Source organism: Harpia harpyja, chromosome Z (genome assembly GCF_026419915.1).
Source record: "Harpia harpyja isolate bHarHar1 chromosome Z, bHarHar1 primary haplotype, whole genome shotgun sequence".
Lineage (NCBI taxonomy): Eukaryota > Metazoa > Chordata > Aves > Accipitriformes > Accipitridae > Harpia > Harpia harpyja.
In genome coordinates, this window is record NC_068969.1 from 105,035,777 (window position 1) to 105,058,799 (window position 23,023).

A 23,023-nucleotide genomic window follows, 5' to 3' on the forward strand; every position below is an offset into this window, starting at 1 on the left:
AGTCCTAAGGCACTGCCTGGTACCTCGTGCCAAGCCTGTCACTGCAACAAGTGCCTCTAGACAACCCTCCACTTTAAACACTGGGTTTGATTTAGTTATCAGCCCAGACATTGCCATCATGTGCAATCATCTTCAAAGGAGTGATAGGCAGAGCATCTGGGCCAAATTGTAACGTGATTACCTGACAGAGTCTTTAATAAAGACAATACTTTAGAGACACTTTGGTTGATCTGAATTTTTTTTTTTTTTTTAGATTTAATTTTAGAACAGCAGTACTAGAAACGCACCCCCTGAGCCTTTTACCAGGAGCATGAGTCAGGAAGGGACTCCGGCTTGAAAGAAAACAGAGCCGCTGACCATTTCCTTTCGCAGTGCCTAGAAGTGAACCTGAAAAAGCAACCAAACATTTTAGAATGTGCTTTCATTTTAATAATCTTAGGTTTCTAGTAAAAAAAAGGAACCTTTTTGAAATTAAAAAAGGATGCTTTTAGCTCTTTTTGTTAAAAAACCCGGGCAACTTGCTGTTCATTTAAATCCTCTTTGGAACTAGAACTAGCACTGCCTGCTGAGCGAGAACAGAAGACAAAAGCGATACAAGGCAAATATTTAAAGGACTTAAAAAATTCCCGACCTGCCCGAAAATATTAAAAACCTGCACAGAACGACGCCTGCTCCTCGGGGGCCAGAGATCTCAAGCAACTCTTGGAGTGCCAGCCGACCCCCGCAGCACGGTCACTGCCTCCCCCCCCCCGCCCCAAGCCCCCCTCGCCCCCCCGGCCTCCACCGGCTCGCCATCAGCCCGAGGTGCGACCGGGCGCTGCCCGGTGCCGCCCGCCCGGTGGGTCCCGCCGGGTCCCGGTGAGGGAGGGTGGGGGAACCCCGCCCGGGCGCCGCCCCGCGAAGGGCTTCCGCGCCGCCCGCCCCGTCGGGCCGCCCCTCGCGGGATCCCCTGCACCGCCCGCCCCGTCGGGGCCGCCCCCCGCCGCTCTCCGGGCCGAACCGGGCCGGGCCGGACCGGGCCGGGCAGCGCGGAGGCGCGGCCGGCGGCGAGGGAGCGGCTCCGGGCCGGGGGCCGCCCTGCCCCGGGGACGCCGGGCAGGTGTCGGGGCGCCGGGGTCCCCCCGCGTCCCCGCCGAGGTGAGTGGGGAGCGCGGCGGCGGCGGCGTGGGGCTGCGGGCCGGGTCGGGGGGCGCGGCGGGCGGCCGGTGCCTGCCCCGCTGGCGGCTTCGCTCCCGCGGGGACGGGGCCGGCGGCCGGGGGCGGCGGGGCTGGGCTGGGCTGGGCTCTGCGGCCCCTCCGCGCTGCCGTAGCGGGCCGGGGGGGGCTCCGGCCCCCGGCGGTCGGTGGGAGTCATCCCCCCCAGCCCCCGCCACCGGCGGCCGGGGGGCTACGTTCACCGCCGGTGGGTGAGGTGCAGCCCCCGCGCCGGTGCCAGCAAGGCTGCATCTCCCGGGGGTCGGTGGGTTGCCTGCCCCATTAACCTGGGGGCTCCGTCTCCTGGGGGTCGGCAGGGTGCGTCTCCCCACCCTGGGGCTGAGGCGCTTCCAGTGTCAGTGGGGTGCTTCCCCCACGACCCTTGGGGCTCCGTCCCCAGGAGGCCAGAGGGCAGCGTCCTCCCTGCAGGGGGTCAGTGGGGTGCGCACCCCATGACCATGGGGGCTTCTTCCCCAGGGGGTCGGTGGGGTGCGCACCCCATGACCGTGGGGGCTTCTTCCCCAGGGGGTCGGTGGGGTGCAGCCCCCGGGGACCAGCAGGACTCCATGCCCATGCCCAGCAGGTCAGTAGGGCAGTTGTCAGTAGGGTCCATTCCCTGGGGTTGGTAGGGTTTCAGTACCTTGGGGGGAGGGGGGGGTCAGTGGGGTGCCTCCCCTGGTCTGGGGGGTGCTTGCAGGGTCTCTGCCCTGATCTTGCTCTGCTGACCCCGTTGTGCCCACATGGAGGGCAAAGGGCAGCTCCATCACCTGCTGTGACACTTCGTGCTATCTCCCTGCGCTGTGGATTAGGTCATGTCGTGACGGTGCGTATTACTGTCTTGCAGTGCAGCAGGGCCCGAGGATATGAGGAAGAGGGGTGGCAGTCACAGAAAAAGAGCAACCACCCCCCTTCCCTGTACATAGCAGTTTAATAAAATCAGACAGCATGAAACATCGGGCTGATTTTTTTTCTCCCCTAATCATCAGAAGGTAGTTCTCTGTGTCATTAAATACTCTTGTCCACACAAAGCGGGCTGTGATATATGCAGTGCTGTAAGCCCGGGAGCGGCTGTGGATGAGATACATAAGAGGAAAACATCAAGAGTTGATCTCAAACTCTGAAGTTAACTGTGCTGCCTCTCCTTCGGGTGGCCTGGGGAACTCTCTTAAACCTGTCTCAGTCTGTAACTATCTGACCATTGCACTTGGCTGCAGAAAGCTCTGATGGCCCTTTGAAGGTGCCATAAAGCTATAAATGGACTTAATATAGCCCATCCTGTTAACCTCAGTGCTTTCCCTCGGCAGCCTTTTAATGAACGGCAATGCTCATGAATTTCTCTCAACGGGCTGTCAGATCTTCCCTGCTTCTGACTGGAGAGAGCATGGCGGGGCCGTACGGGAGGAGATGGCCCCGAGCTGCCTTCAGTCCCTCATCCCTGGGGGATTGACACGAGGGTTTGGTGCGCTCTGGCCAACGCAGCGGGAACAGCGGGCTCAAGCACTGTCCCCAGCATCCCTGCATTAGCCTCTCGATTTTAGTGGAACCATCAGGGCTTGGGCTTCGTTTTGCTCCTGGCAAAGGGGCAGCAGGAACGGCTGTGAGCACATCTTCTTGTCAGAGCACTGGACCGCTTTGGTCTAAGTTCCTCTGCCTTCATTTTAAGACAAGCGATGTCTGTATGCCCTCTGCAACCCTCACTTTCATTTCCAGGATGCACGTCCTTGCAAATATTGTGCTAATCCCTCGAGATGACTCACAAACTTTGCCATTTGTAGAGTGGCTTCTCCCTCTCTTGCATGGGTCTTGCACTGGACAAATTATCTTCTGGGTAGCCAAAGCTCACAGTGCATGGAAGAATAGCCTGCAATATTACTGAGGTAATAATTTTCTGAAAAACAAAATGCCTGAATGCAAATAGAATGTAAAACCTGTCTTTGAAGTCTTTTTTCTTTAAAATTATTCAGTGCTTAGCCTGGAGGAAACCTATTTTTTCACTTTTATAAAACTCACGAACATTTTACAGAAGCGGGATGTGAATTTTTTTTTTCTTTTTATTTAAAAGAAGAGCTAAAAGTCTTTCAATTTTCATGACGAGGCCTTTGTTGTGTTCCCTTTACAATGGGGACAGGGGATTGCTAGTCTAAAAAACTTGACGTGTGAGTAGGTGTTTAGTCTGGTTTACCAGGTCCTGAGCTGGCAAAGGCAGGGCCGCCAGCAGCTTTGCCAGGGGCACATCAGCGCTGACTCCAGCCAGGGATGCTCAGGAGTCCCAAGGCAGAAATCAGGACTCTCATTCTCTCAGTTGAGACAAAGTAGGGAGAGAGGGTCAAAGTCCAAGTGATGTTGTAAAGGGTTTCCTAGGAATGCAGAGAGCTGCAGCTATCATCTCACATGGCAGGTATCTACTGCAGGGCTCATTTGGCAATGCCGGTGACATCAAACCGCTGTGTTGTAAGGGCCAAATTTAAAAGGCATTGCGTGTCTTCATGATATTGCTGTGGGTGTCATGCTAGCTTTTCAGTAGCTTTATGGAATAAAGAAACGGCTCTGGGCAGGAGTGCGGCTGGGTGCAAGAGTGCACAGTGTGTGTTGAGAGGTAGGAAGAAGCTTTAGTCTAAGGCCCATCTGCCTTAGCTCATCTGCACAAGCATTGTGAAATATTTTGTTCAACTTAAGTAAAACTCTTCTCCACTTCCTGCCTTTAAAATCCAAGTGATGACATCTGTGAAAAAGTAACTTGGGGTTTTTGTTACTGCTTTAACTATAGTTCTTGTACACAGCACACTTTGCCTCTTGAAAGGTCAGCTGAGTTGCCCTAAATGAAAAGCTGTGGATTTTACCCGAGTAATATATGAAAAGGTCTTATAGTGCAGGCACATTTCTAAATTGTTACTGAATGTTATTACTAAAAGTACCTTTCTTTGCTATATTTGTACACATTTCTATACTAAATAATATTTCTGAATATTTTTACTGTCTTCAGTATAGAGCTTGTTCTTTGGCTGGGTTTCCTGTGGGTGTTAATAGGTGCTTTACGTAGCATTCTTACCTTAAATGGGTTCAAACCACTAATAAACTCCATTAGACAAGTTTTAACTGGGCAACGTTAAGTCAGGAAATGCAGAGACTGAGGCTCCAACAGCAATATTAACTTGGCTGCAATACACATCCTGTAAGCTCTTTTATGGCATACATCTCATAATGTAAACAGGAATAAGTACATAGAATAATGTATACAGAGAAAGAGCAGAAAAGAGTATTTTTCTGAACTTGACCCTCTTGTCCATGTGAGCCGGGCAGAGCCTGGCACTGCCTTACACCGCGCTGGGCTGCGTGTCCAGCACTGACTCAGACCTACCCAATTGCTGATGGAGTAAAAATAACAGCAGCGAATGAGTAATTCGGCTTTTGTTTCTGTTGAAACAATACCATTGTAATGGGCTGCATTTTGTTCCTTAAGGTCTGTGAGTTGTACTATGTATGATCCTTAAGCGTTCCCTCTTTCGTTATTCCCAACTGGCGTGTCTGGCCCTGCTGAGGCTGCTGGGGTTGTAATGAAGTGCAGTGGTTTCTCTTTTGGTGAGTCTCAGCTTTCTGCTTGTGTTACCCACGTGTTACAGTAACAGCTCTCCTGGCTAATTTTAACTAGATCATGTACAAAAGTCATTACATGAATATTGTATTTGAATACAGATCTGCAATGGACCAAGCAGTATTGCTCTTTGTATTATGTTGTCTTAATTAAAAACTGTGCTATTAATATATTTCACTAAATTGATAAATTTAGCCTGAAGGTCAAGTAGTCTAATCTGACCTTCGCCATGTCACAAGGCATTATATCTCTTGCAGTTACCACTCTACTGAGCCGGAGACTTGCATGCGATGTGGTGTCATCTAGGGCAGAGTCTGTGGTCCTTCAGCAGCAGCTTCCAGCAATGACAAAGGTGGTTCGGGTGAATAAAATTAATTTACGGTTATTCTGCAGGAGAAAATAATTATCCTTTTCTGTTTAAAAAGGGCTCCTAATCTAGTATTAACACATTGATATTGCTGCCTTGCTTTGACATTGTAAAGGTTTGCAAAGGAGATGGGAGCAGCTCTAATTCTGCAATCTAATACTTCTCCTGTTATACCTGCCTAATTGCAATGGCTCCTCTTTGGTGCAGCCTCCTAAAGATGCTGCTAGAGCATTGTGGTAAGCCACACCAATTGTGCTCTAATTTCATTACTGTTTGATTTGGCCAGCACTTTATTAACTTTCTCTGCAGTGTTAGACAGTTTGCAGAGGGGATTAGTACCTGAGTGGGTTACAGCATTTATTTATTGTGTGCGCTTAATCTAAATTCCTCTTGAAATTGAATTGTATTAAACTAATTTGGAAAAACTTTGAAATTACAGTAAGGCTGCTTTTAAGAATTGATTTTTTTTTCTTGCCCAACTAACTGTGCTTATTAAAATTATCACGATTGTCACAGTCAGAATAGTTCAAATCAAACAGAGCACCTGGATCTCACTGGGTTTTGGTTTTGGCCATTTTTGCTTTGTGAGAAGTGAAGGTAGGCAATGCTTTGGGGTCCCATTACAATGAACGGCCGGCTGTCCTCTGTCAGTTCTCAAAAATCAAGTGGTACCTGTCAGGATTTGTGCTGGGGGAATTACCAGAAAGAACAGCACTGAAAAATGAGAAAAGCATAAAAAATGGTCTCTAACTACATTAAAGACTTCACAAGTCTTCCATCATTCTGCAAAAAACCCCCTGTAATTTTACAGAGTGGAACATCCTCCCTGACTCAGAGTGGGAAAAAGACCTATTCAATGTTATGTTTTAATCATATACAACACAAAGACTTTCGCTGTGCTGTTTAAAATCCAGCCTTCTTTCAGCGTGTGTTCTGCTGGGATGTTTTCATCCAAAACGGACTGCTGAGGCTGACGGGAGCAGTCTGAAAAAGCAGCTCTAACCTTCCTTCCTGACACTTCAATAGTGACATCCACTGTGGGAAACTAGGGCATAAATGCATTAACACTTGTCACTGGGAAGAAAATCCTCTCCGTGATGGGGACCAGAAGAGAGTGATTCTTAGATGCATGATACAAATTGGTTCATTATTTATTTCAATCAAAGTATGTAGGTGCTGTTCTAATGAAAAAGCGCACTTTGCAGAATACATGAGCTGACACTGCGCCAACCCCAAAGCCTTCCTGACCTACAAAACAAAGGAGAGCTTTGATGCTAGCTTCACTCTTCGAAAGTCTCAGACAAACAGGCTTTGCCCAGAAGCTTGACAGAGGTAGGACCTATTAAAACAGATGCCAAACCCACTCTGTTCGCTGTTGCCTTCCAGGGAAAGCATCTTGCCGTTGCCTCCTGGGTGTTACACTTCTGGACAAAAGCAGCCCAACTGCTTGGTCTTCTGTAAGTCCTTTGGACTTCACTAGATACCATCCTACCAGTGCCACCATCCCATTGCAAGTTGTCTGTAAGTTTAGCAATGCTCTCATCTTCCTAGATGGATAAAAGACATCTGGTTCCCTGCTGGAGCAGGGTTTTTCCATGCCTCCAGCTGTGTGCAAATATAACAGTTGTATAAATCAGTAGTCGTGATCTGACTGAAGGAAGGGGTTAATATACTGCTGCTTCTCTCTCTGCTCCCAGAGCAAAAGCCATTGTCCAGCAGTGTGGGGAAAGTCTAGCTTTAACGCTGAGCTGTGTATTTTACTGGTTGTGCTGGTCTTGCGATGACCAAGATCTGTTGGAATATTTATATATTTCTCAATACAATCAAAGATCGAAAAGAGACTCAAAATGGCATGGGTTTTGAGAGACCTTCTGTTCAAAGTCTGTACCAAAACACAAACCCCAAAGGCTTTGCTTACTTAATGCAACCCTAACGCTCTGTTGCAAATGGTGCAGCCCCAGAAGCTCCATGGTGTCCCCTGCGCTGGTGGAGGAGGGTGGAGAAGACCCATGGCAGCCATCTCTGCTCTTTGTAGTGCCCAGCTGTCAGGCCATCAGCTTTAATCGTGGCTGGCAGGAGCTCTGATGGCGACTGACCTCATATTAAAGACTAAAGTCCCTGTCTCATCTGAACTCATTTCCCGTCATGAAGGATATCAGGTGACAAGTGGGACAGGTATTAAACATTAAACGTTAACCAGCTGTTTGTCCTTAAAATATTAATCCTGGTCTTATGATCTTACCTGTTTTCCCAGGGTGTCTGGGTTTGAAGGACTTGAGACTTTCATGAGTGATGACTACCTATCTTGTGGTCTTCCATGTCCCACATCTGCAGTGCTAGTTTCCAGCTTTTGAACCCTCCTCGCAGGTATTTCTGCAAGGAACATGCTTGCCATATTTATCTGGGAATACAAATGTGTGGGTGGGCTGACTTCAGGCCAGCTTTCAATTTGCCTTCCAGGCTCCCAGCAGCATAGATTATATTCCCCTTCACTTAATAATCTTCCCCACCCTTTACTCTTCTAGTCTTTGCAGCAGAAAAGCAAAGCATCTCATCTGTACCACGGAGCAACCTTCCTCCATATAGGTTGTATTTGCATCCTCCACTTCTTGGGGTGAGGAGCTGAGCAGAGAAATATCTTCATTGGTACGATGGGGCTTGGGCTGCGGGATGAGATGTGGCATGTCCTGATCCAGCAACAGTCCAACTCCCCTCTTGTTTGGAGTAACAGACATCCTCCTCTTTCTCTTCTGAATAAAAATACAAGCATTTCTATATGGGAAATCTGTCCCATAGCTCAGCTGGAAATAAATAAATGCAACAAACAAATGGTGGCACTGCTCCAAAATGCACAGTTATTCTGGTTGGTGTGCTGTCGCTGCTGTTAGGTGCGGGGCTGTGGGGAGCTGGGTGAGATGGGCTTCTCTGGGCCCGCAGCCTTACCCTTCAGTCCACGTCCACATGCTCATCAAAGGATTTAAACCTCTATACAGTGAGTAGTCTGAAGTGTGGTGAGTCACAGTTCTTGGATAGCTAGGACAGAAGGGACCTGCTGGGTCACCTAGCCCTCTGCTTTGCTTTCAGAAGAATCCTTCCTAATTAAGGCATGACTGGTGATTGCAAGATGTCTTGTTTGGGTGGTTTAATAAATTGCCATCTTCTCTGCGAGAAGTGAAAAGTGTGTTTACTATTGCGCCTGTAAATGTCTCAGCTGTAGGGTGGTTATTTACAGCACTATTCTAATGCAAATGTTTGTGGTTATGTTTGCATTGATCATACAGGCAGTGCACACAGATTTTATTTCTTGGTGTATTTAGCCTTGTTTTTTTCCTCCTTCCTGCTGTATCTGTTCCACTATACACTATGTAATAGAAATTGCTTGATGTGTAATTGCCTATTATTCAAGTGCCATTTTACAATATAGAGCTATACCAATTAAAATATTCTTCCTCCTCCAATTAGTTTTGATTCTTGGGGTGAGATATTAGTGTTTTTCTGGAGAACGTTCCACTAAATCATTTGGTACTTTATACATTTATTTACTTTGAAATGTATTCTAAGTGAAAGGTAATGGCCTGTAGTTACAACTGCAGAAAAGAGCATTCATTGTCAGAGCCTTATGGCGGCTGTGGTGCTCCCGGCATGGATGCAGCTTGAGTTCTCCAGACTGATGGATGTGAAATCACTAGTGGTACACTGCCAAAGAGGCAAAACCTGCTCTCTTGTAATGTGTGTCTTGGGACGTGAAGTAGGGAAAGGTTTAGGTATCACAGTTTCAAGCTTCCCAGATTAACTATTTTTTGATGTTTATTTGTTAGTCCTAAGCCCCATAGCTCCTACCTGGTTCTTTCATGGATGTGGGCAAGCGTCAAAAATGGTAGCTCTGCGTGAGAAACATGGGGAAACTTCAGAATTTGTATTTCTTGTTTGGAGTGGTCCTCTAATACGGTAGTGGCTTTTCAGTGTGTACAGAGACTTTGGAAAAGTGGAGTCTGTGAGTGGGAAGTCTTGCCTTGAAACAGCCTCCTTTGTGATTAATGATTTTATCTGTAGCTTTGTAATACCTGCTGTAGATGATGGCGCAGAGGTAATTGCTCTGATGGGATGCAGGAAGAGTTGCTGTTTGGAAGATACAACGTGCCATCTTTTAATGTCTCTCCTCAGTGTCCACTGGGGATAATCCTACCTTGGGGTAGGATGGCCTTAAATCTGATGGAGCTCGGATTAGATGCCAACTGATTTAGGTACCTAATCTATAGTGAGTAAAACTATTAGTTTGTATCTTGTAAGCACACAAAGAAATACAGAAAAACGTTAGGATGCTTTTTGAACTTTTTGTATTATTAGTCAAGACAGTGGACGTTATTTTAGCTACTGGCAACGATACTGCCATGGGCTTGTACTCACAGGACTATGCCTGGATCCACTGATTTTTGTTGTGGGTGGGAGGGAGGGAGGGAGGGGGCTGCAGCTTGTTCTAAAACCTACTGTAAGCTGCTAAGACTAATTCCATTTTTTTTTTTTAATTGTTAGTTGAAACTTTAACTCGATGAAGGCTGGAAACAACAGAATGACTCTTAGTCTGTCAAAACTGAACTTGAGCTTTTCTATGGAAGACCTAATATTTGCCTTAGAAACACCTGGTTTCATTTTGGTCTGTAATTGCCTGGAGTTTGCCTGGCTGCACAGACTGCTGAAAGTCGTTGGTACGTCAAGTCCATTGTGTATGCTCTGAGTGTCAGCGCTTGTGTAGGTTGTGTTAAGTGTCAACATCCCTTATTTGTGGAAAAAAATGATCCATTGGGGCCCATTTCTCCTAGAGCCAGAGCAAACCTGGAACAAAAACCCATGGCTTTTACAGTCATATTTTTCTTTCAGCTCCCACTTCTATTTATTTTATGATGCTGCTGGCACAGCAGGGATGGTTTGCTCTTCCTCTGCTGCAGACGGAAACTTTGTGTTTGCTGGGAGGTGCAGCTGCAACCTGTTTTTGGCAGTTTATGTCAAAGAGCAAACTGCAATTCCAGTTGAACACTGTTTTTCTTAAATAAGAACTTATTTAAATGGAATCAGGTTAAAAACCAGCTAAGAGTCTTTATGGAAGAACTTCCAGTTTATACGTGGCCTGGCAGGGATGTGCACAAGCTTGCCAGCATTTGGGAGAGGTGGCCCTTCACAATGGTGTCCCTGTCTCCTTCCTGAAGCTGCCCAGGAAAGAGCAGGTTCTCAGTTCCTTTTAAATCTGGCCAAATTTTGAAGCGAGGGTGAGAAAAGTGGTCTAGCTTGTGTTGATACAAAGTGAATGCAGATTTTTCCAAGACCTGTTTGTTTCAGTGAAGAATGCGTAGGGATAGTCTGATCTGGTGTGTCGGGAAAAGGCTAATAAAAGCATTCAGGACAGTAAGCAGCTGCTTCTTCTGGCTGCTGGCATGCTTTCTTCTGGCTACCTGGTGGGTCAGGTATAAGCTGCTGCTTAGTCCGGGCCACCATCTGAAGTGATGTCCTAGAGGACTTGTGTGTCCATGGCTGATGGGCAGAAGCCTGGAAGAATGAACCCTCTCCCTGTTCTAGCAGTCCTCTTGCTACGTAGTGCTGTGTAAATTGCTATCCAAAATGTGAGTTTAAAGGTCTTCTCAGGACCTCTACCTGCTTCTTAGTTTTCCTGATCACTTTGGTGTTTGTAATCTGCCCCTTACTCTCCTGTTGCTATGAAGAAAAGCAGAACAGGCAGGAGACACCGCTTACGTGCTTGAGAAACAATGAAAGTTTATGGTATTGCAAATGCTGCCAAAACATGAAAAGGAAAGGGAAAGGATGAATCTGGGGGAAAAAAAAAAAAAAAAATTCCGTTTCTTACATCGTGTGTATCAGTAATGGATGGAAAATTATTTCAGACAAAGCTGTGAATTTTTTTTGTCCTTATAAAAACACTATAATTTTTTTTTTAAAGCTTCCCTATAAGTAGCATAGCCAACCTCATTTCACAGCTAGATACATTCATCGCAGTTAAACGCAATGGACAAAATCTACACAAACCAACTGCTTAACATTATAAGCAGCTTGCATAAACATGAATTATTAAGGTCACAAAAGCTCCTAGAAACCAGCAGAAATCTGTGCACAGTTGCATTTCTTTTTTCAAAACATGCATTAATTAATAAGGGGCTTAGTGCCCAGTCTGTTTCTCCCCCCTTGCCTCCATCAGATTTTGCTTTCATCAAGTGGAAGGGGAAAGTGTCACTTCTCTCTCTCCCTCCCCTCCCTTTTCTTTGGCTGAAGCACGGAAAGGTGCCAGACTTCATCCTACACCAAGTGCATCATTCACAGCTGTGTTATCCTAAAATGCTCAGGCATGTTGTGTTGGGGTTGTCACAACAGCAATGCACCCTCCGAAATGGCCAGGGGTTCATTTCATGCCTGCCTGGACTGCCTGCGTGCCTGCTGGGATAGGAACGGGAGACTGCAGTCAAGTTGCCAGGAGCTATAGAGCAGTCCTGTTCAGGTATTTGGGCAGTGCAGAGAGGGCAAGGTGCTCACAGGAGGAGCATGGAAGAGGAGAAGACAATGAGGGGGATGTGGTAGTAGCTAAGAGGTCCTGTCCTCTCTCTGGAAGTGCCGCACACCCCAGTTTGTGTAGGTGTGCACCTCGTGTCTGCTGTTGACCTCCTCCGCATGATGCGGGCATAGGCAGCACGTGGTGGCCATGGTGACCCTGGGCGTTGGAGCTGCGGGAGCGTTTGGAGAGAGCCCCTCTCCAGCCCGTTCCAGCATAGGAAAGAAAAGCAGGGGCTTGATTGGGAAATGGGACCTGTGGACTGCTGTGATTGAGGGGCCGAGCCCTGCTTGTATGCAGTACTAGTAGAGTCAAAGTGCATGTAAATATATGTCAAGGTCAACACTGGGAGATGTTTGCAGCAAGGAGTTGAAGAAGAAAAAAACGGGAATAGAGCGATGTTATTTTTTTTTATTTATTATTTCAGTTGTGGTGCTGGCTGGATTGGAAGCAAGTCAGACAAACTGTGAGGAGGGAAGAGGCTGCAGTGACTGAGGTGGGAAACGAGGAGAACCACGATGGTGGGTGATGGGGGAAGGCTGAATCTCAGCGAGCTTGTGCAGGAGGAAGCAGCTCAGATGAGAGAACTTATTCATGGGGGCCTATGTTTGGGAGAGACGTCTTCAGAGATGGTCCTAAAATGTCAAAAATATTAAGAGGCAGGAAGCAAACTTGTGTAGAAGGGGGGGTGAGTCTTGGGATCCTGAAGATAGCAAATGGCTTGAGATTTTCTTGCCTGGTTTGTACTGTAAGTAAAGCCTCTGAGGCAGACATCTCTCTGTGTTTGTCACGGGTCAGTACAGAAAAGATGGGGGACAAAGGCTGAAGGTAACTCCTGTCTGGGGTCATGGCATCTGCAGAAGAAACTTGGATATCCAGGATCTGGATTACTGAACTCCAGAAAGACCAAATCAGTATTTTCTGGACTTGTTGGGTTTTAGTGATTCCACTTTTGCTTTGTGCTCTAATGAAATACAAGGCAAATGTCAAGACATCAAATGTGGTCTTTTAAAAATCTTCCTAGGTACGGTCTCGGCTCTTTATGTGCAGGGAATCTAATATCTGCAGTCCCTAGAGAAACAGTTCATGGAGAGACAAACGTTAAAGACATTATTCAAATGCTTCTGGTCTGGAGCCTGTACCTAGTTTTAAATTGCCAAACAGCAAAGGAGTTCTTTGGGATGAGTTTGGAGGGAGGACCTGCCTCCGCTGTGCTGCGAGATAGGACACAAGGGCCACGGTGCAAACATTTACCCTGTAGGATAACGCTTATTGGGGCAGCCTTGTTAAACAGCAAGAAAAATGTTTGTCCTGTGTTTCATTCCAGCATGGTTTCTGAAAATAACTAGTCAGGGGCTACTTTTGATATATAAAAAAAAAACTCTAAGCAACAAAGGGGCTTTAAAACAAGCAAACACTTGACGTATTTGTTAATATGCAGGGTAGCAGTACATTAAGTTTGAGGCATGCTTTTTAGTTTTTTTTTTTTAATGAAATGAGGACACAAATTAAAATTAATCCATTTATAAATCTTTCCACATGCAACTTTAAAGCGTAAATAAAACATTCGCCTTGTCTGTCTCTTTTCTCACAGTGAGACAAGACAGACGATGTAACCTTTAACTCTTTAAGGTAATGAGCAGACAAAGCTGTCTTAAATGATTTACTAAAAGATATAAAAATTGTTTGCACAGTGGAGATGGCTTTTAAAGAGCGGGGAAGATAGCAGTGGGAAAGTTGGGGAGTGCCTCAAAGTGGTTTTTAATGCTTGCTTTTGGGAGCAAACTTAAGTGAATTCATCCCTGTGTATTTTATAATGCAAATTATCACTCTGAGAAATGCACATCAAGGAAGGCAGCCAACAGACAGCTCATTTTCATGGGAATGGAGGGCAGGGACGTAGCCGGGGCGAGAAACCGCTCAGGTTTGCAGCTCGCAAACCCAAGAAGGATTTGCACTGGCACAGTTGGGAAGCAAGAGAGGTAGCCAAGTGGATCAGGTAGACCACTCCACAAAGATGCCATATTTGATTAATTTCTGTGATTCAAAAAAAAGAAAAAAGGAAAAAAAAAGGGGGGCTTATGGCAAAGACACTCTTTGAAGTTTTAGTTTTGTGACACTTGAGACTGCAGTGTTGTCAATGCTGAAGATATTATTCTGTGCCTTGTTTAAAAAGGAAGCTAAACACAACTTTGGGTCTGTGATTGTTGGTACCTCCTCAATGTATGATAATTAGTAAAGACCATGAGAAAAGTAGTACAGCTGCTGAGGGAACTATATATAATAATTTTTTAATGTGTTCAGATAGTATCAATTGTGTCTACAGATCTTTTGTGCAGTTATGGCTGTGCAGATGTTGCCAGTGTCTGTGCAGTCAACATTAAGGCACTTGCGCATACAGTGGTGGCAAAACTGTTTAAAAAAAACCCAACCCAAACCAAAAAAAACCCCAAACACCAAAAAACCCCTATAGATGGTATTTTAAACGGTAACATAAGTTGTGTGTCTCTGCTCTGTCTCAGCCCATGCAGAAGGGAAGAGAGCATGGGGCAGGTCTGTTGTTTGTGAGGATGCTCCCCTCTGCTTTCATATGCAGATTTTGAATAAGAAAAGTATCCATCTCTGCTTCTTGTCACTCCTGTCCCTGGGATGTTTTGCATTCTTCGCTATCTTCTATCGGTTTCCTGCGCTTTGGTCTCGATGGCTGTTCTTTCTAAACCTTGCAGCCTGCAATCTGCTGAGCACTGACCCCCACCCTGGCTCCCAGCCCTCTTTGCCAGGTCTGAAGCTCAGCAGCTGCAGACAAAGTGAAGGTAGGAGGAGGAAATTGCAAATCCCCAGAGCAAAATTTGCAAATCAGAGTTGTCCTGGCTTGGGAAGAAGCGGCTTGCTATGGCTCTCCTACAGACGCAAATGGCAAGGAGTTTCTGTTTGGTGAATTAGCAGATTGAGAGTTTAGGTAGAGAGTTGTTTCCAGCAGTGTTTGTACTCTAAATATTTACCCGTAGTGAGTAGGTCCATTGCTGCACCTTTCCCAGAGAAGTCATGCCCAGGTAGCAGATTTGATCCCTCTTTCCCCCCAAGACTAATGGGATTTAGCTTCATGACAGCAAGTTTGTGGCTCTTAAAAGAAGTTGCTGCGACCTACTGTTCTAAGCTGTGCTCCTGGTGATGAGTCTCTTTTTGGAAAGGCACAGAGAGACAAAGGTTGCAATTGCAGGATTTACGGCTTCATTGGGTGTTTGCTTGGGGTCTTCCTTCTCCCTGGGTGCAGCCATGGGAAGTGGAGGAGCGCAGGAGGACACGGCTGGGTCCTCACCCTCCACCTCGCCAGCACGTGAGCGGATTTCTCATTGCAGAAAGCAACTTCTGCATGGGGCCATGATGGGGTTTTTGTCCTGTGTGCTCTGTTTTCTGTTTTAAAGTGCTGTGCAAAATGACTTCTTTGCTTCAAACTACAGATTCAAAACTGCTAACCACCCACCATACAGCTGCTAATGCACAGATTATCTCCACAGCCAACAGCTTTAAGTAATCAAACAGAGATAATTTTACCTCTGTGACCTAACAAATAAACACCAGGATCAGGAAAAATCCTCTCGCCCACACAGTCCTACCCAGGTTTTCAAGGACAGGGTAAAGGGTTTCATCAAAACCGGCAGCAGTGACCAGGCCACCGGGTTTGTCCCGTCTTGGGTTGATGGTGTGATATGGCTGTGCGGTGAGGTCACCATGTTCCATAACTGGATGAGACCATCTCTTGCTGCTGCTGCAGAAGACATTAAATGAGTAGAGCATACACAAAAGTTGTGTATGGAGTCCTGCTTTTACAGGAAAAACTGTGGCTTGGAATGACTTTCGTTAATGACTTCAGCCTTTAATTTTCTGTTCTTCTGAAGAACAGACGTTTCTCACAGCTATCAGGGGTTTAGTACCATTAAGAAAATACAGCTGTTACATATCCTAACGTTGCATCTGTGGCTTCTTCCTCACTGACCGATCTCTATCAATGTTGAGAAAGAAAAAAATTCTAGCCCAAAAGTCATGTAAGAAAACATATCTTTTTACACTTTAAAAGTCTGTTTCTTTTTTGCTTTTATTTCCCAGGTCAACTGATCATGACTATTTTACTCGATATGAGGTCTCATCTTTTTTGTGTTAGTAAATTGTAGCTGCTCGAAGCTTCTCTCATTTTCCCTGCCCTTTTCCTCTTTGTTCTAGGAAACTCATTTCCTTATTCCTGCTATTAGGAATACTTAGCATGTTGTCATTGGGAAGCAGCACTCATTTCTTCATGGAAAGAAGCTACTTAATGTTTCATGCATTACAGTGAATAATTAAATAAAGAAAAATATCTAAGCCCACAAGACTAGCTGGCAGCTGAAAGGAAGAAAGCATTTGCAGTCTGCTGGGGAAAAGTGACACTCCTGGCCTGGTGTCTTAAACCACAAGGGTAAGGTTTAAAAATGAATATGTCTGGTGTGACATTAAAAAAATCTGGATTTTTTCAACTTTCCATGCATTTATAACATTAATCTTTAATTGTCATATTCTTGAGCTACTAGCTGCGACAACAGAGCTGAAATTGATGGGGCTAAGGAAAACCAGGCTGGTAAGTGGAGTGGAGTGTCTGCAGGGACCATGACCTTGTGAACTGCCAGGGATGGAAAGGCTGTCAGCACTCAGGCAGGCCGGGAGCTTGGCAGCTCAATAGTGTATTGCACTAGTGGTCTTCATGTAGGATGTCTAAATAAGGGGTTTTATTGACCTTTATAGTTCTTTTCACCCTTTCCGGGCTGCTGCAATCGTTGCCCCTTTTCTTTTGATTCTGTAACAAATCTTAAAACACAGCTGTTGGGCTCTGTGGAAGTGGGATTAAAAACTGGGGAGATGGGACTTCTGTTCTACGAGTTGGGACAGGGGTGACTGCTCCCAAAATGATCTAAATGGACTATGGAATTTTTTCCTTTTCAAATAAAACCAGAACTGAGCTGTAATTTTGCAGTGACCTTTGCTATTTTACAGAATGAGATCAGACACTTGCCATCCTCATGGCAGAGGGAGCATCATTCTAACAGTAATTCAGGACCTGGTTACAAATGGGGATGTGTGTTGCGTGTTTGGGTTTTTTTTCTTTCCCCTCCTATCTAGCTTTTCCCTCTGCTGCACATGTTGTCTCAAACTGATAACATGCTTTAGCAGAATTTGCTGATACCAGAGACAGAGGGAGGCTTGTGCAGAAGCAATAGCTCCCTGTGCCATTGCACATCCCTTTGAATTTGGTTAGTGTTAGTCCCATCAGCTATGGTAGGAGCCTTTGTGTTCTTCTTTTTCTACCCCTACGTGCTGAGATGTGCAGGCTGGATCACATAATTTGCATCTGCATCTTTCCACTGCCTTTTGCATTTTCCTCTCTGCGTGTGATCTGCAGCTCTGGCTGCAATTGGGGACACAGTGAGCAGGACTGCGGTGATGCCCTGTACCACTGTGAGAATTACTGATGTGGATCTGGTGTGCCTGATACACACCAGAGCAACTGCTCTAATAACCAGAGGACATCTCACAGCCCTACAGCTTTCATGTGCTTTGCTGCTCTGCCAGCACGACTCTGGCCTGACCTCTGCTCAGAGTGAGAGATTAGCTCCAATTCTTGTAGCAAAGTGGGCTGAGGCTTAGGGAGCTGTTGCAGCATGCCGGAGAGCATCCAAAAGGAGGAGAAAGGGGACTTTTTGATTCCAAAAAGACTGTCACAAATTCTTGTTGAGGGTTGGGCTGGATCAATGCTGTTAACTGTTCTGCTGGCTTATCTATGTGGATTTTAATTACTGCCCCTTGCACCTCATCTGTGGTAGCTCACCGGTTTGTGATCAGCTGTACGGCAGAAAGGATAGTGGCATTTTAAATGTGCTGCTTATACTGCTGGCTTAGGCTTTTCCTGTAGACTTGACTCAGCAAGGTGCATAACCACACATCTAGTTTGAATTGCATGAATACTACTACTGAAGCTAGTGACACTCTTCCTGCGGTTCATTTAAGATGCGTGGTTGCAGCATGACCCAATTCCCGTTGAAATAGGTGGAAGAATTTCCCACTATTCTGATAAACCCAGATCAGGCCCTAAATCCACTTAACCCTTCGGGCGCCTGCACTGATGTCTGCCTATCGTGGTACTGTGGTCTGGGAGTGGTACAAATACTGGCATGCACTGCACTGACCAAATGCTTTCCATATGGTGTACCGAAAGAGGAGCTCTCCTGGGCCCCAAACGTTCTGCGGTTTATATTCTGATGCTGCTTTGTGTTACTACCTGATTACTCCCCTGCTTCAACCACTCTTGATTTTTTTTTTAGGAGAAACTGCATTTTCTCTGTGCATGAGTAACAGGTGAGAGGAGTCACTGTGCTTGAGAGCTCTGGTGTCAGTAAGAAGGCAACGGCAGCCAGACCTGGAAATCCAGTAACCCTGGTACCACCAACCTGAGGATTAAACCCTTCTCACTGAAACATGAGCCCAGACTGCCAAATTGCCCATGATAAGCTTTAAAGAACTGGGAATAAAACCATGCATGCATCTATTTCCTATGCAGCAACTTTTTAGCTGGAGGCTCTTAAATTGCTGCAGCAATGAATGGAGAGCCCCAGCAAGAGACCTGGCAGCGCTCAGCTGTGCTCTGGGATCCCATTCTTGGGGTTTTGTTTGTTTGTCGTCTGGATTAAAGGGATTAAAGACTTAACCTTTGTACAGCCTTTCAAATAATAACATGTTTGTGCTCGTACTGCGTGTCAGGGAAACATTTTTCCCCCCTCCTGATTTTCATGATATAAGTAAAGATCTGAGGGTGGACAGGCTTGTGTAAAGTCAGGTCTTGTGCTTTGAACCTCCGTAAATCCCCATTCTTCTCCGTCCGGTGTTGTTGCTGGGACCAGGGCAGGGTACCTGCTTCAGCCACCCACCCGTGAGTACTCGGAGCGGTCGTGTTGGTGGGAGGCTGCAGTCTGAGCTGCCAGCTCCTCATCCAGCTGCTTCACCTCTGGGCTGTGTTTTTTGTAATCACAAATAAAATTTATGTTGCCAGACGGGACCCTCCTGCCTGTCGGTCTGTCGCACACCATCTGGCTGTGGCAGTTCTTCACCTCCGGCTCTGGAACGGCTTTTTTAAAATAGGTTTTGCAGATTTGCAGTTTGCAGCATAGCCCTTTGAGTGAGTGGCAGTGGCTTTTTTCCCCCCTTTTCTTTTGGGATTATTCCAACAGTGACTGAAGTTTTCAAAACCATCCAAGTGATTTAACGAATTTATTGTCATCTGCAAAAAAAGACTAAAATCGTACTGGCTTTAAGAGGGACTCGAGAGCTGTCTTTAGCTTGAATGTTTTATCTCATCCCTGTGCATATTCACCATGTGAGTAAGGGAAGACCCAAGGCCACCTTTGGGACGAGTTGGTCCCACCTGCAGTATGCCGTCTGCAAGCATGGCCAGGACTTGCTCTCCTCAGCATGGTGCAACAGCTGCATGGTCTGGGGGATGCCCAAGAGACAGCCAGGTGGGCGGAGGGGTGTGGGTGGCCCAGGCTTGAAGACCTCGTCGCTGGAGCTGCTTCCCTAGAAATAGCACTGAGCCAAGACACACTGTATGTGGGGACAGGATTTCTTGGGGGTGGGATTTCTTGGGGTTGAAGTGTGTGGGGAAAAAGCTCCCCTCTGGCAGCTCACTCGCTGGCAGGGAAGATGACCCCCCTGTTTGCCAGCATAGGTAGAAGCAGTCCACCAAGGGGCTGTTTTCAGACAGCTGGCAGTGCCGTAGGATTCCAGGAGATGCAATGTCAGCATCGGGCTCTGCAAACAGTTGGTAAAAAAAAGAATAGTAAATCCTTTTGACTCTTTATGTTCACAACTGACTGGATGTAACAGAGATGATATGACTTTATCATCTGGATTAGATAACAGTTTTACCATCTGGACTGTCATCACATTCAGTAACTTTTACCCCCTCCATCAAACTACAGTTCTTTTCTAGATAGAACAGCCAATGTAAATAGTAATTTAAAAATTATAATACATAGAAAACCCATGGATCTACAAATCTATAACAAGAGGCTGTAGGATCCAGCCATGCTCAGGACCTGAGTGACAACTGCTTTCCCTCCAAAGATAGCACATGCAGTGTCAGCCTCTAGCAAAGGTTGTTACCATCAAGGACTTTCCTCTAGAGAAATAGATTTTTAAAGAACTGTCTGAATATTGCCTAAAAATGTACTTTAAAGAGAATCCTTAATCAAAGTGATATAACAACAGGAGTATTTACTTTTCTACTCGACCCTGGAACTGATAAGTCACAGATAGTTAACCATTCTCTGCATTTTAGAGAGGATTTTATCTTGGAACAAATTTGCCCTACCCTTCCTAAATTTAGAAGACACGAGTGCCCTTGTGTCTCCTATGCACCAAAGGGAATACAGACTGAGCTTGAGCAATATATGTTAAATTTGCCAACAGTTCTCCACTGCAATAAATACCTCTTGCAACATAACACTGAAATCTGTGGATTGCAAGCCTCTGCTTTCTGGAGTGTAATATACTTCATCCACTCCACCAAATGCCCAAAAGAAAATGCTAAGTGAAATTAAACCACTATATATGAGAGTGAACTTGCACAGGCAGTTGATTTGGGACACAAACACCTTATTCTGGCTCTTGACTGTACAATTTGCAGAAGCAGTTCACAGCAGGTACGGGATAGTCAAACAAGTTGTGTTGGACATAAGGCTGTGTGGTGGATAACATGAAAAAATAGATGGAAATATGGTTACAGATTTGAAACTTTATCTTTGGAAACTCTGTGTAGCATTTCTGAGAGCTCAACTTGACCTACGACCACTGGATAAAGGCAGTAAAAGAGATGTAAAGGCAGTCAAAGTGAATTAATTAAAAAAGTCTAAGTGAATATTAATAGGACCTGCTATATTCAACAATTTACAAGCGTGTCTGGCATTTGTAGATGAACTCTGCTGTTTCTTACATGTTACATTAAAGAGGAATCCTGAACCAACATATCAAAATGTCAGACTAACGCAGCATTTTTCTTTGATCTCCTTTTTTGTTAAAATGAATTATTGATAGCCTTTTTCATGGCTGGCAGGAGAGATTTCTGATTTTTATTTGCGTATTAGATCAAATCTCCTATTCCTTCTGTAGGCAGAGTTCTTTATAACAATATCTAGATGTGATACGTGCAATTACAGAGCTCAGATTCTTTCTTGCGGGGAATGTTCTCCCCACCCATCCCTTGTTGCTGTGATTTCTTAAGCTGATATTTTCATTGGAAGTCTTTAAGCAAATATATAGCCCACCCTGGAGCTAGCGGTCAGGACGAGGGTGTGATGGTTTTGTGTGGGCCCACAGACCACACTGGTGGGTCTCCGGCTCCTTAGAGGGATCTGAGCTGCTTTACCCAGGATCTGCAGAGAAAAACCTGCTCAGCTTCCAGCGATGTGGCTTGGGAAGGTGTTTTGCCAGAGCAAGGTCAGATTTATGCTAGGTTTCAGAAAGCCCAGGTAGGGAGAGGGTGTGCACTGTTCTTGGGTTCTTGGTGGCATCGGGGGATAACGAGGTCTCTATTAGCTACTGTCACCTGCTCTGGACATCAGCAAAGCCTTGGTCCCCGCAAGAGCTCTCAGCTGCTCCAAGTTTCATGGTTTGCAAAACTCTTGTACTTTTCAAACATCAGCCCAATTACGGTTCTGGCAGTCCTGTGTTTCTTGAGGGTCCACCTCACCCCTGGAACTTGGCAGCCCCAAGTCTATTTGCTGTGCTGTGCCTGCAAATGCAGAAGTGGTTTTGGCTTGTTTTATTTTAAGGTCAAAAGTCTCCGTCAGAGTAATGGAGAAAACAAAGGTTCCTCCTCATGCTTTTCTGTTCATCTTGTTTAGCATTTTTAATTGGTTCCAAAAGACGCTGCCAGAGTTTGGCAGTTGTTGTTGGGGCTCTTCCTCCAATGTCTCTGGGTTTACTCAGGCACAGGGAAGGAGGGTGCAAGACATGGCCATAAGGCTCATGAAGGGTTTTAAATTTGGATGGATTAAAATTGTCTCACTTGGTTTTAGTCAGAATAAATCGACTGGGAGGGTGGGTGAGGGTGGCCTTAGGCAGACTGCCGTATGGAGGACAGAGGGACACACTTAGCTTCTCATACTTCGCCATCCCCAAATGTGCTTCTGTTACCTGCATCCCATTACAGATTCGGGGAGCACAGTTCCCTCCCTGCGATTTTTGGAGAGGGGACCAGTGGTCCTTGCTTTTCTGTGCCCCCACGGAGACGCAGAGCCTGTGAGTTCCTTTCCCTGCCTTCTGCCATCTCTCAGCCAGCAGGTCTGCCCACTTTCTTCATGCTGAAATCAGGTTTTCTCTCTCCATTCCGCTGACCCACTTTAGGCTCTTTGAAGGCGCAGCGGATCTCCCCGGCGGCTGCAGCTCTGCCTTTGGGGGACACGGGCGGATGGTGGAGCTGAGCGGACGAAATGGCAGCAGCATGCCCAAAACCTGTGGGAGGAGGGTGGTTTTGGAGGTGCAGCCCCCCTTGGTTTGCTCCCCTGTATTTTGTCGCATGTTTTTCTCTCTTAACTGCTGCCTAGCGTGTGTTTTTAAAGAAAAAAAGCTCATTTTTTAAAGCAGGTTTTATTTCAAGGCTACCAGAGCAGTCCGCAGTGGGGTTGCAGACACACACACTCACGCTTTGTGCCTTAATAGCACCTGACATAACCTGGTCATACGCACGAGCAAGACCCAGATCATCCATCCCCCACTGCTGCTCTCTCCCCGCTCCCGTCCCCAGTATGTAGGGCATCCTATATCCCAGGCAGCATCCCCCGCCTGAATCCCTTCAGGAGCCCAGGGGCAGCCCTCCCCACCTCTCCATCTTGTCCTGGGGTCTCAGTTTCATGTTCAGCTGCTGAATTTGGGGCATGCGCGGCTCTTTCTCAGTGCGTGGGTGGGGATGCCGGCTTTGCTCTGACTTTACGGGCACGATTGCAGCTCTGCAGTAGTAATTATGTGAGCCCAGCCGAGGAGCGATGGTAGGGGAGAGGAGCTCCGAGGTGAGATGACTCAGGGGTGCGATGATGCAAGTCTGGGGCCTGACTTTCTCATTGCAGGCAGCAGAAACATCCCTCAAAAAGCCGGCGTCTAGGTCGGGGAATGATTTACCACATGGCTGCGAGTCTCCATTCTCTCTGCTTGGCACGGGCTCCACTTCCCACTGCAAAGGTCTCCAGAGAAAGCATGAGACCATTTGTTTTCACTGTTTTTGTTGGTATTTGGTGAT

At 46.3% G+C, this 23,023-nt stretch overlaps 1 protein-coding gene across 3 annotated transcripts in view; it reads left to right on the forward strand.

Moving 5' to 3' along the window:
- The first annotated feature begins 1,043 nt into the window (after positions 1 to 1,043).
- Positions 1,044 to 23,023, forward strand: part of PDZD2 (PDZ domain containing 2) — a 206,897-nt gene continuing 184,917 nt past the window's right edge. For all 3 annotated transcript variants that reach the window (XM_052775629.1, XM_052775630.1, XM_052775631.1), the window contains exon 1: positions 1,044 to 1,137. The gene's annotated coding sequence lies outside the window, so the exon portion shown is untranslated. The remainder of the gene's footprint in view (positions 1,138 to 23,023) is intronic.